This window comes from Pteropus vampyrus, unplaced genomic scaffold (assembly GCF_000151845.1).
Source record: "Pteropus vampyrus isolate Shadow unplaced genomic scaffold, Pvam_2.0 Scaffold98, whole genome shotgun sequence".
Classification (NCBI taxonomy): Eukaryota; Metazoa; Chordata; class Mammalia; order Chiroptera; family Pteropodidae; genus Pteropus; species Pteropus vampyrus.
Window position 1 is genome coordinate 5,725,541 of NW_011888879.1, and position 13,462 is coordinate 5,739,002.

General features: G+C 38.5%; 1 protein-coding gene across 2 annotated transcripts in view; it reads right to left on the reverse strand.

The window, feature by feature from the left end:
* The window catches only part of RGL1 (ral guanine nucleotide dissociation stimulator like 1), a 216,200-nt gene that overhangs the window by 132,907 nt on the left and 69,831 nt on the right, over window positions 1–13,462 (reverse strand). The window lies entirely within an intron of this gene.

The window sequence follows — 13,462 nt, forward strand, 5'->3', positions numbered from 1 at the left end:
GAATTGAAAACCTATTTGAAGAAATAATGGCAAAAGGCTTACACAACCTGGTGAAGAAAATAGATATACAAGTCTAGGAAGTGAAGAGAGTCCCAAACAAGATGAACCCAAACAGGATCACACCAAGACACATTATAATTAAAATGTCAAAGGTTAAATACAAAGAGAGAATCTTAAAAGCAGCAAGAGAAAAGCAGTTAGTTACCTATAAAAGAGCTCCCAAAAGACTTTCACCTGATTTACCAACAGAAACTTTGCAGGCCGGAAGGAATTGGCATGACATACTCAAAGTGCTGAAAAGTAAGGACCTACAACCAAGATTATTCTACCCAGCAAAGCTATCATTTAGAATTAAAGGACAGATAAAGAGTTTCCCAGACAAGAAAAGCTAAAGGAGTTCATCATCACCAAACCAGTATTACAAGAAATGTTAAAAGGGACTTATTTAAGAAAAAGAAAGTGAGAAAAAAGGTTAAAAAAAATGAATAATAAAATGGCAGTAAATACATTATCTATCAACAATTATGTTAAATGTAATTGTATCAAATGTTCCAATTAAAAGACGTAGGGTGGCTAAGTGGATAAGAAAACAAGACTCATATATATGCTGCCAACAAGAGACTTACTTCAGATCTAAAGACACAGACAGACTGAAAGTAAAGGGATGGAGAAAGATATTTCATGAAAATGAAAACAAAAAAAATCTGGGGTAGCAATACTTACACCAGACAAAATAGGGTTTAAAACAAAGGTTGTATAACCTGAGACAAATAAGGACCCAGTAATCCCACTTCTGGGTATTTATCCAAAGAATACTACTTCAAAAGGTTATGTACATCCATATGTTCATTGCAGCATTATTTACAATAGCCAAGATATGAAGGCAACCTGGGTGTCCATCAATGAACAAATGGATAAAGAAGAGGTAGTACATATTTACGATGAGATATTACTCAGCCATAAAAAAGAATGAAATCTTGTGATCTGCAACGACATGGATGGACCTAGAGGGTATTGTGCTGAGTGGAATAAGTTAGAAAAAGAAAGACAAATGTCATATGATTGCACACTTATATGTGAAATCTAGAGAACAGGATAAACAAAGAAACAAAACAGAAAGAAACTCATAGATATAGAGAGCATTTTGATAGTTGCCAGAATGGGGGAGAGGTTGAGGAAATAGTTGAAAGGGGAGGGTGATTAAGAGGTAAAAATTGGTAGTTACAAAATAGTTATAGGAATGTAGTTATAGGAATGTAGTTATAGGAATGTAGGATATAGCCTGCGGAATATAGTCAGTGGTATTGTAATAACTGTGTATAGTGTCAGATGGGTACTGGATTTATCGGGATTCATAAGTTATATAAATGCCTAATCGCTGCATTGTACACCCGAAACTAATATAATATTGTACACCAACTGTAATTGAAAAATTAAAAAAAATACACCAAAATGTCCATCAGTACAGGGACTGGCTAAATAAAAATGGCACATCCATATAATGAATTATTATGGATTGGTTAAAAGAATGAGATGGATCTGTATATGCCAATATGAAAAAATTTCAAGACACATCATTAAGGGAAAAAAGCCAGGTACAGAACAGTATGTATAGTATAATCCCTTATGTGTTAAAATACATATTGTGGACATGGGCATATAATTACATTCAGGCATATGCATGAAAGAGTCTCAAAAAATGGTCAGCAGTGGTTGACTTTAAGTAAAGGACTTGAGATGGGGTGGAGAAATGGTTTAATCAGGTCGGGTGGCATTTGGGAGAAAGATCAGGGACCAGTTTAGGTTTCTTGTTTGTACTCCCCACTATAAAAAAATGCTAATAAATATTTGATTATTATTTAAAGGGTTTCTAAGTTAGTGTCTTCAACAGCAATTGGGTATATAGGCCAAAGAGGGAAGAAAAAATGAGATTCTTAGCAGAGAGATCAATAATACCCTCAGCCAGCTAAGCTAAAGAGGAAGTAATCCAGTCTTCACAGAGGAAGACATTGGCCTTTACAAAAATGTTTACTGTGCGTTGGGGCGGAGGTGGAAGTGAAAAGAAGAAGAGTAATAATGACCTCATCTGGGTTTTTAATCAAATTCAATTTTTTCTACTTACTTTACTTTGGAAAAGGAAGGGAGTCTGATAAGAGGATCTAACCCTTGCCTGAGAATATGAGGAACCAAAATGTTATCCTAGCTATCCAGAAAGAGTCAGAAGGAGCACTCCCATCTCTTTCTCCACCCCACTGGCCAACCGAAAGGCCAATAGAGAGGTGTTCATGAGAGAATGCTGACAAAGCTACTTAGCCATAGGTCTTGAAAATAAGCCATCCTCAGAGAACAGACCTTCAAGAGCTGCTGGTGACTCTTAACTAGGGAACAGCATGATTCCTTTGTTTTCTGGAGCCAGAGGAAGAGAAAAAACCCTTTTGTTTTTGCAGTCTTGAACTGCAGTCTTGAACTGCAGCTACATTAATCGATTTCATGGTCCAGGTTGGTGTGGCATATGCAATCGTTTATCCAGATGGTGTGAAGAGATAAGCAAGACTGAAACTTAAAAGAGTCCACTACACTGAAAGTCTCACCTGTCACACAACTTTTGTTGGTGCTACACATGGAGGCTTTCTGTTAGCTAAAACCTACCGCAATGGCTTTCATCATAGAGCAAAATTTATCTGAGCAAAATATCAGCTGGCATTGGACTAGATACAAGTCCTATAAAATGAGCACGGCTTTAGCATTGTTTTCTATCTAATGGTGATACCAGGATCACCAGCCCCAGGGTAATCACAGGATTTATCCTCTTCTCACTCACCCTCCAACTATTCATAACCGGGGCAGAAAGAGGTGATTAACAACATTATAAGTCTTTTTGGATAATTTCTAAATGATATGGCTTCTACAGGGACATGGACGTTCCCCCAGGCAGGTAACTTCAGCTAGTTAGAGCACAGGGTGAATGAAGCCAAGGTCATGAGTTTATTTACCCTGAGGACCAATTAGTTTTTCCTGTTTCATAGACACATCTTGTATTCCTCAATCCAAACAGCTGGACACCCTTGATGACAAGGGGGACTGGTCCAAAGTAAAAGAGATGTATTCGTTCAAATTTATCATGCTCCTGGAAAAATGACACAAAGCATATCACACATCTTAAAATTATATTACCTGCTATTTGTTCCAAAGAGATAGGGAATAATAACACCAAGCAGATCTCAAAGATCTACAGAACTGCTAGACTGGTCATCAGACAAAAAGAGCTACATGCTCGGAGAGTCCATTTCTTCTTTAGAAAAAGCTTATCATACTATGAACCTGTTTTTCCAGTAAAATACTTTTTTAAAGAAAATGATTTCATTTAGCATGCAAAGAATGTTCTACCTGTTTACTGGTATTCCCCCAGGGAAGAAACTGCAATCAAGATCAGTTCTGTCAATTTCTATGCCCTTCATAATCTCGCAATGTATTTTGTAAAAACTAAACTAAATGAATTTCAGTCAACATTTGATCTGTGCATTTTTCATGCTAATCGGATACTGAATTTTTTCTTTTATAAATTGAGAGTTCTTCAAACTACCCCAGTTCTTCCCTCACAAATATGTTCTTCACCCACACACTATGCATAAAATACCTTCTTTTTCTTTTTCAATTGGGTCACAGAATCCAATACTGATCCTTTTCTACCATCCATAAAAAGAAACAAATTTACAAACTGTCTTTCCTCACACTTCAATGTCTCTCCTTTTTTTTTGAAGTTTCCAACACAATCCACAAATATAATCTCTAAAATACCACATGTACCTGTATCTAAAGCACATACGATGACCTAGAATTAACCTTGAAGACTATCTCACACACTCACTGTCTCACACACTCACCGTTATTAACCGAGAATTAGCCTTTGGGGCCATCTTACATACCTTGAAATCTGAGCACATCTGCAACTGTAATCTCTCTTCTCTCAAGATAATGAAAGTTTGCAATACCACATATAAGAATGACCATTTTAAATCCCTGACCACAGAAAATGGGCAGCTACACTGCTCCCTTACTGGTATGAGTCTGCCCTCCGGGGGAGAATAGAGTCTCACCTTTTCTATTCCTTCCTACAGGTGTCCCCTGAAAGACTGAGTCTACAGCAGGCGCCCAGATCGAACAGTTCCAAGTGTACAACTCTGCCAGGAGGCTGAAACAGGACGCCCTCTTTCAAAAACTGCTCTATCACTGCTCAATTGCCTTCAAAGGAGCACTGACCAGGCCCCAGGGAAAGATACAGGTAATTTTCTGGAGGTCAAGTCTATTTCGGAAATGAGTTTGTCACCCTACTCAGAGAGATTTAGGCTGACTGTGTATATCTTGACCTAAAACCTGAGACATGTGGTTGAAGCATGGATGACATACGTGAAATCAGGCTGAGAGGACAGAGATTCTGGGCTATGGAATCTGCACCCTTTTTCCATCCTAGAATTTCTATTCTTCCCAACTTCTTTCAAGAATCTGTCTCAGTTCTTCATGAGTTATCAGGCTACCCGCACAGTTCCTCTGTTTACCCCCATAAAGGCCAGGAGCATAGTGTATAAAATATGGTGTCCCCGAATCCCTCCAAACCATGGAGGATCATATACGAACATCACTTTACTTAATAAAACTGTTCAGTATATGTTTCCCCCTTACTACTTGGTTATGAGGTCACTCGAAAAATCCCTGTTCTTTTAATGTCTTTCTTCTCCTGTTTATCTTTGATATCCTCTCCGGCTCTCTCCCTAGCTTTTCTCTTCTTCTCTATCCTATAGTACAGAACTCCTTTTCTTCTTTACTATATAATTCTAAACCCAGCATCTGCCAATAACCCTAAGCTATTGCTGCATCACGCTGATTTGCACCAGCTGTGCCTTATGGTGATGAACCTATACTTAGAACAGGGTCTCCTTAGATCTTCCTCTGAGAATAAGATTCCACATACACATCTAAAAGTCATAACCAGTGGGATGAAAACTAAGCCAAGGATAAACAGACCCTGCTTTGAACTACTGATCACATTAAATAAGAAAGAAAAAAAAGAAAATACAACTAGAGGAAAGAAAAATGTTACCCAGAGTTGTAACTTGAAGAGTTTCTTGGACACACACAACAAACTATAAAATTATCTGTCCCTTCAAGCATCCCACTAGCAAATTTAATGTTAATCTTCTCAGTGTTAATGGGGGAAGAGGGAGGGTAGGGCAGGGATTGAGGGAAGGGAAGACTGTCAACACGAAGAACTCGAATAACAACAAAATGCCTACTCCCAAATTAAAAGAGTGGCCAGGAACTTTATCGTATAACCAGAGTTTGCAAAGGTTAGAGTCTTTGAGAACATATACAATTCTGAAAAACTAAGTGCATGAAGCAAAAGTTGGGAATTAGAGTCTAATGATGTTATTCTGCAACTTTGGGCAAATCAATCTCAGATCATCAGTTTCCCTATCAACTCTTTCCCTCAGGAGTCACTGGCAAGGTCACCAGATGGTTTGTGTACACTGAATTGTCTGGCCTGTTTATTTTCCATTATAAAACCATGTGTAATGGCCGTGTGTTTGAATGTGATCTGATATTGTGAATGACTGTCATTAGAATGAAATCATCCTTCATCCCTGCCCCAGTGGGACTATGTTCCAGATTCTCCAAACCAAACTCCATTCAACCTAGCTGCATAGAATAATAGACAAATGCCATTTGTTTTGTTAAAAGAAAAGTTGTCCAGATTGTAGAATTATTTATTAGTTTCAAAAACTCTGGCTAACTTTAAGATCAGGGATACAAACATGATCCATCTGATGCAAGAAGACATCAGTGGTCTAAGACAAGTACGATAAAGTTAACTTTTTATTACAAAGCTCATTTACTTATAAGTTAAGTTCCCAAAAGCTTTCTTCAAGTTTGTTTCTCTATGAGTCCAGGAGGGCATGAAATAAACCACCGCTGATAGTCTCCTGTTGGTGGCAGGCAGAAATGGTGTACTTCGACTCAGGACAGCTTCAATCCAACTATGAAAGTTCTTACATTGAAATATATAAGAGACAGAACTTCTATACTCATTTTATGCACTTGAAGTAGTTAGAGTAAGTTTCTGTCCACTGAAAATAGCAGCAACATGATTTCAGGCTCCTCCCAAAACACATTATGCCATCGAACTTCAAGCACTGAATTAATCAGTTCCTAAGCACCAACAACAGTATAAAAATATAGACCCCACCAACAGGGGTCTTGATGTTTTGGTGGCACAACGCTTACAAAGCCCTTCATGATCTGACCCCTGCTTCTCCTTTCAAGCTTCAACTCTCCCTACATCTTCTGCTTGGAACCCATATTGAACTTCTAACCATACTGAACTTCATTCTCCACTCCCTCTAGCTTCCGCATGTGCTTCTCTCTCCAACTCTATAGATTAGTGTAGTTCACCCTATTCAATCTCCATGTCTCATTTTATATGTCACTTATTCCTGCACATAATTAATTACTCTTAGCTTTTCCTAATCTCCCAAATTCAGGTAAAATGTGCCTCACATGTGCTCCCTCATAACCTTGTATATCCTTTTAATTGCCCTGATCACATGTATGATGCCTTTTTAAAAAAAAAAATCTATATTTCCCACTGGAGTGTAAACTCCACGAGGCAGAGGTTATATCAGTTCTGGTCACAGCAGTTACTCGACAAATATTTATTGGGTAAATGACTCAATTTACTATTATATATTTACTAAGGTAGACTTTAATTTATTTTAGATGTTTTCTGTATTTAATGATGTCTGTCATTTTGTTTAACCTTTTGTTTTGACATGTTTAATTTTTAGAATTGTAAAAGATACAGAGAAACACAAACATATATATAATCATGTTCACATTACCACCATCTGGAATTGACAAACATTAACAACTCTGCATATTACTTTCAGTCTATTTAAGACTATTTTCAAAGGGCCAAGATGCAAATGGTTTTGTGACAATCTTGAGTTAACTAGAGAGAGAAAAATAGAAACGATATTATTAAGCACTTGCTATGTGCCAATCATTGTCCTAGATGGTTCATATACATTGCATATTCGACCTTCCCAAAAGAATATTATCCACATTTTATAGATGAAGAAACCAAAGGTTAGAGGGTTAACTACCACCTAATATAATACATCCAGTAAATGTCACTACGTTTAAACCAAATTCATATAAATCCAAAAATCCATGGGGCTTCCCCCTTTATTGCCTAGATCCTCAACTCCTACCCATGTCTGGAAGGAACTTGCACTTTTTGCTCCAGAGAATGTACTTTCATTTATGTTACTCATCCATTCATCTAAAAAATGTCAATTAAGAGCTTACTACCAGTCATGTGCTGTTATCTCATTAATGTGCAGAAAATTAAGTTAACCAGGGCACCGCACTCACAAGCATTCTGGTAATTTCGCTGAAGAATAAGAAATAAAGTGGATATTTCTCCATTGCAAAAGAAAAAAAAAAGAAAGAAAGAAACATGTAACCAGCAAGACAATGAGAAAATAGCATTAAAAGTCCGAACAGACCCCCACTGGTTAAGGGTGACAAATGACAAGCAACCTTCAGTCGTGATGCCCCTGAAGTTTCTCCTGGTCCTCCCATGACTATAAAGTTGTGATTGTGTTGTGAAAAGACTTCATAAGGTAATTAGATATTTAAGAGTCATATTTAAAAATTGGCTGTCATTTATGATTTCTACAGTGCCTTTATCTTTGTTTCCATTATTTAAAAAAAAAAAAAAAAAAGCCCAGAGATGTAATTTAGCTCTTTTCTCTGTGTATCTTCTTGGCTCTCAGTTTAAATTCTTACAGTTGCTTGATGGTTGGCACCTGCATGGCTCTACAGTTCAGGTCTGGTTCGGATCAGCAGCCTCTGTACCAATTCCTAGTGGCCCCCGCCTCCCTTCAGAAAATGGATGACGCCTTGGTCCCTGTCCAAAAAGGGTTACTTGTCCTTGTATGTGTACTTTGTACTGAGGGCCTTGCTACATTTCTATCAGTAAGTACCGAATGTTCGGGAATCATTCACTTTCTTTGTGACAGCTCTGTCAGCAGTTTGGACTACTCTTAACGAATTATAACACTTCTGGATTCCCATTTGAAATCCTGGCTCTTTACTGCTTTCCCGGATCTACCACCTCACGTATTCCTTAAAAATAAATTCTCCTCCCTCCTCGATATAGCATGATTCTTCTATCACAATGTTTCAAGTCTCTTTGCCATTTTTAGCTTCCTTGATCAACATTTTATATTTTGAAATAGTTCATATTTGTTCTTGCATTGCATCCAACAACCAGTTCGTTTGTAAGCACGATTTGACCAGAGGGTAAACAAGAGTGGGTGGAGAGGTTATTCTGCTTCCTGAGGACTCTTTCCATCCAGCTATTTGCTTTTACCGTCATTGTATTTTTACTATATACATATGTTGTTGATTTCTCAGAAATCCTGTAAAATAGTAATGGTCCCTATTATTGACAAGTGCAAGCCACAGAATAAAACATATGCTCTTTTATGACGTCAGAGAAAATACCACTAACCCCCAGAAATTCTGTCACTTGAGTGTTCTTCTCAGGGTAAGCATCAACATGTGAGGTAATTGTTTATCTGTCCATTCCTTTGTTCATTCATGCATTCATCAAACCTCTCAACAGTATAGCGATGTAACGTTGAATAAGACACAGTTCCCCATGTTAGGAGTAAATAATATACAGGAAAAAAACATAAAATAAGAGCTTGCCATATGACGTGATAAATACACATAAAGAAAACACAAGGTGCTAAAAATATGTATATATAAGAACAAAATGACAAGGGCTCACAATGTGGTCTGCGGATATCAGGGAAAATTACCAGCATCTAAAGGATGGGGAGGAGTTAGCTAGGAAAAGGGGAAGGAAGGGCATTCTAAACAGAGAACAGTACCATGTGCAAAGGCCCTGCCTGGGGCTACCGATATTGGAGTGCAATTTTTTAAAGAATGCTAATCCCTTATCAACAACACTCCCCACCAAACCTCGACCTTTTTGAAATTTTCTTCATCTATAAATTTTCCTGAGATTCTTCAACCAGGGTTTCTCATCAAATAGAGCAGGTGAATTTCTCAGATGCCAGGTCATGGGGAAGAGTATATAGTAAAAGTTTTCAATTATTTTCTCTTCCCGGGCCCTGAGAAAGGATGGGCCTTTGAACTAGCTATGCACTGCTGTGGGAAGAAATGCAAGCTCTCCCAAATACTCCACATTTGTAATCCAAGGAAAATTTTAAATAATGTCATTTCCCCCTCACATTTGCCCCCTTGAAGGAGAGATCAGTCCACGGGACAGAAGACACGTCCTTTCCATTTCCTGGGAAGTCTTTCCATTTGTGAGCTCCTCTCTCCAAGCCCCTGCTTCTTTTGACTCATGTCAAGCTTGAACTGACATGATGGGAGTTTTCAAAGGAATAAAAAGAGACCCTGAGGTTTATGGTGAACACATTTTGGAAAGCGAAGGGCTGAAACAGAATTGCTTTGCGAACTTTTTTTTGGAGACCGAAGAACCCCATGAACGCAAGCCCCATAAAACTGGCCTTTTCTCTCTTTCTTTTTTCGTTCCTTTCCTTGACTTTTCCTTCTCCTTTTCTTTTCTCCTCTCTTTCTCTCTCTCTCTTTCCCTCGCTCCCCCTTTTCTTCTAAATTTACCTGACGTTTCCTTTCCTCTCTGTACCAAAATGCAAAGAAATGTTCACATCTGGTATGGTAAAGGCAGGCTTTGCTGTAGGACTCTGAGTCAAACAGAGCAGCTAAGTTGATTGCAAACGTCTAAGAAATGTGTATGGGGGAAAGCTCTCCACATGTCAATCCTGTCTTACTTACTTCATCTTCTTAGAGAGGTTTCCCTTTTCCCATTCAAATTGTCGCCTGAGCAACCTGAATCAACAGCCAGGATAACACAAATTAGAACCCAGCCTGTATACTCTGTCTCATGAACACTGCCCCCAAGGAGCACGCTGATGACTGAAGTGTCACCCCACCTTATATGGAGGGAAGAGAGAATAAAGCTAAGTAGTTCTGAAACAGCCACATCTGCCCAACATCTGCCCACTTCCCCAAAAGTTATTTTTATATAGCAACACAATGATATTTAGCTGGGGTTGACTGTCTTCCTCCTTAAAAGGTTGTCCTATAGGAACCTTATAGAGGTCAGTCTTCAGGTGGCTGTGTCTACAGTTCAAATTCCATAGTCACTTAAAAACACAGAAAGGATCCCAGAGTGTGGAGCCTTGCAGAATGTGGGAGAAATATTGAATTCAGACAGCAGGGGTCAAAAGCAACTGTTGTATAATTGGTAGGCCAATATGGAATAACATTTTGTATTCTTCCCATCCCACTGATTCACTCAGTAATAATAAAAGTCTACGTCTATTGCTTATTATGTAGGAGGTACTGTTCCAGGCACTTGATATATTGTAACTCAATTCTCACAACAACTCTATTAAGATACCCTTTTTACAGATGAGGAAACTGAAATACAGAGAGTTTAAGAAATTTGACGAGGTCACACAGCAAGTCTGGCTTCAGAGTCTGTGCTCTTAGTCCCTCTATATATTTTCTGTATTCAATAAGTATTTATTAAGGGCCTACTATGTGCCAAACGCTGTGAATTATATTGGACATATACAGATGAACATGACAGAGGTCCCGCACTTGAGGAGTTTACATTCTATTTTGGGAGACAGCAATATATAAACATACGAGCACCATTCATGTAATGAGTCTTATAAGAGAGATAAACAGAGGTGTTATGGAACCACACAGGAGGGTCACTAACCCTGACCGGAGTGATCAAGGACGTCTTCCTCAAAAAGGTGATACTCAAGTACCTTCTAATGCCAATGCTGAAACACAGCCATAATGAAAGTTTTCGACAGCCAGAATATTCCCTTCAGTTTAGACTATGAAGCTTACAGACAATGTCAGGCTGTAACTCAAACGGTCCTATGCTGGACACTTAGACTGGCAACGAGAGCCAGTGGATGAAAATAAGAAGATATAAAGTGGGTAGACTGGAGCTGGAGAGACTTCCCGATGACAGCTGTGTGTGTGCCCCCCATAACAGACTGGTGAGCGGTGCCTCAAGGGCATGGGAAAACTCTGATGTGGTTCTGGCAGGTGTTCGTGTTCAAGGAAGCAACAGGCATTCAGGGAACGGGGGAGAATATCCAGGTTCCAAACAATGAGATCGTTCACAACTGGACCCCAATCGACAGCTTGGGGCATGTGGAACCGAGCTCAGTGATTCGGAAAAGAGAGATACAAAGTGCTTAGCAGAGATTTAGGACTCCATTTAAATAGAATGGAGTTAAGGGAAGGGTACAGTCTCCATGAGATACTAGGATACTACATGGGAGAACTGAGAAGGGAGGCCCAGCCACACACACTGAGACAACACTGGAGGAACACAGTAGGCACACTGCGTTTGTTTGCACCAGACACTGCAGAGACAAGCTCTTTGAGAGCAAGACTGGCATCATTTAATGATTGAGGATGCTGCCCTGGCCAGTGAAGTTTGGGCAGGGAGACCAAATAAAGAGTCAGACTCGTTTAAACAATATTGGTAGATAGTTTCACAACGAGATTCACGTATAAAATAAAGAGAGATAAACTTGACTTTGACTCTAACTCTGCCACTTACTAACTATGTATCTTTGAGTATGTACCTTGACCTCTAATCTTCAAAATCCTTATGAAAAATGTATTTATGCGCATGACAATTAAATATTTTGATGAATACGAAAGTGTCAAGTACAGTTCTCCATACAGAGTAGGTGCTCAATAAGTGATATTTTCCCTCCTTTACAGACCCCAATTGAAAATTATTCAGTCTCAATATTCTGAAATTTCTCACTACTGATGATATGTCTACTTTATTCATCTCAGTAAAAATACTTCAAAGCATTTTTATATATTAATAACTTCCCAGGCAGCACATTTCTATCTCTTTGCCTCATATTAAAATTTGGGGCAGAGAGAAGAAAAAATTCATTCAGAATCACAAAGAACTCTGGCTCTGTCATCAAACCACAGCCTTTAAGCTCAGCAAAGAGCTGGCTCTTCAAAGATTAACACATGCACTCTCACTCCTTGTCCAAATTGTCATCCAGTTTTGTTTTTTTTTAATTCTCTCCCTTCCTGTCCCTCAGATGAGTATGATTTAATCTCCAAAGCATGCATGGTGAACACATTACTATTTCCTCCTCCAGGAATGTGATGTTACACAGTGGGGCCCCATTCCTGAGCTGGATAGAGAGGAAGAGGTCATATGCCCAGTCTCCATACAAGCGTTTCATTTCATTCGCACAGAGAACATCTCTGTTCCGTAGCCACAGAGAACACTGCTTATCTTAGTAACCTTCTCACTAATGTAAAACATTGAACATAGATAAGTCTAGTACATGGTGGATAATTCAATTAAAATTTAATCAGCAATAACAACAACAACAAAAAATTACCACCACTTAGTGCTATCTAATGGTGAATCAAATAAACCGCCTTTGTTCCCAAAGATGGCAATGTTTTGGTTGATGTTACAATTTAGAGAAATGACATATTACTATAAAATCATGATTACATAATTGCTATAAAATGACTCATCAATCAATTATCAGGTATTTATTTCTACCTGTGCCTAGTGATATGCCAATGCTGTGGGATTTATAAGTGAAGTAGAATTAAAACTAATGCATATGGTCTCAGGAACAGACTGTCTAGCTAGAGAGAGAATTCCCATTGTGAAAAGACGAGCAATGCTACATAATCCCCAGCTGAGTACTTACTGACTAGCATGGTGTAACCGGAGGAGAGAGAGAGACCACCGTGGATTAGGGTAGTCTTGTAGTGTTCTAGGCCATCCTCCGCATGTCTGACAGAGCAGTATTTCTACAACACTTATCTGACCATGTCACTACCCCTGCCTAAAACCCTGGATTGACTCCTCAAGGCCCACAGGAGAATTTCTGCTATAGTTAGAGCTTCAAAAAGCAAATTCTAAAGGAAAAAAGAAAAACTATCTCAGATGGAGTTGAGATGCAAAAACAATTGATGAGCAAAGAATGGCATTCTATTTTATACCAACTAGACTGGAAAAATTAGAAATCTGAAAATTCCAAAAATTGAAAAGGATGTAGAATAAGAAAAGCTTTATGCACTGCTGAAGGGAGTATAAATTGGTACCTCTTTGAAAAATATGGCAATAATTTGCAAAACAGAACTTGCACATATGCAACTCAAAAATACACATAATAGGTATTAATCTAGAAAAACTCTTACACATGGGACACTCTTACACTGGGGTACAAGACATGTATAAGTATGTTCATACTGGCATTGCTCATAATGGCAAAAGAAACCAGTAAATAATTGAGATGCCCACCAACATAACTGTGAATAA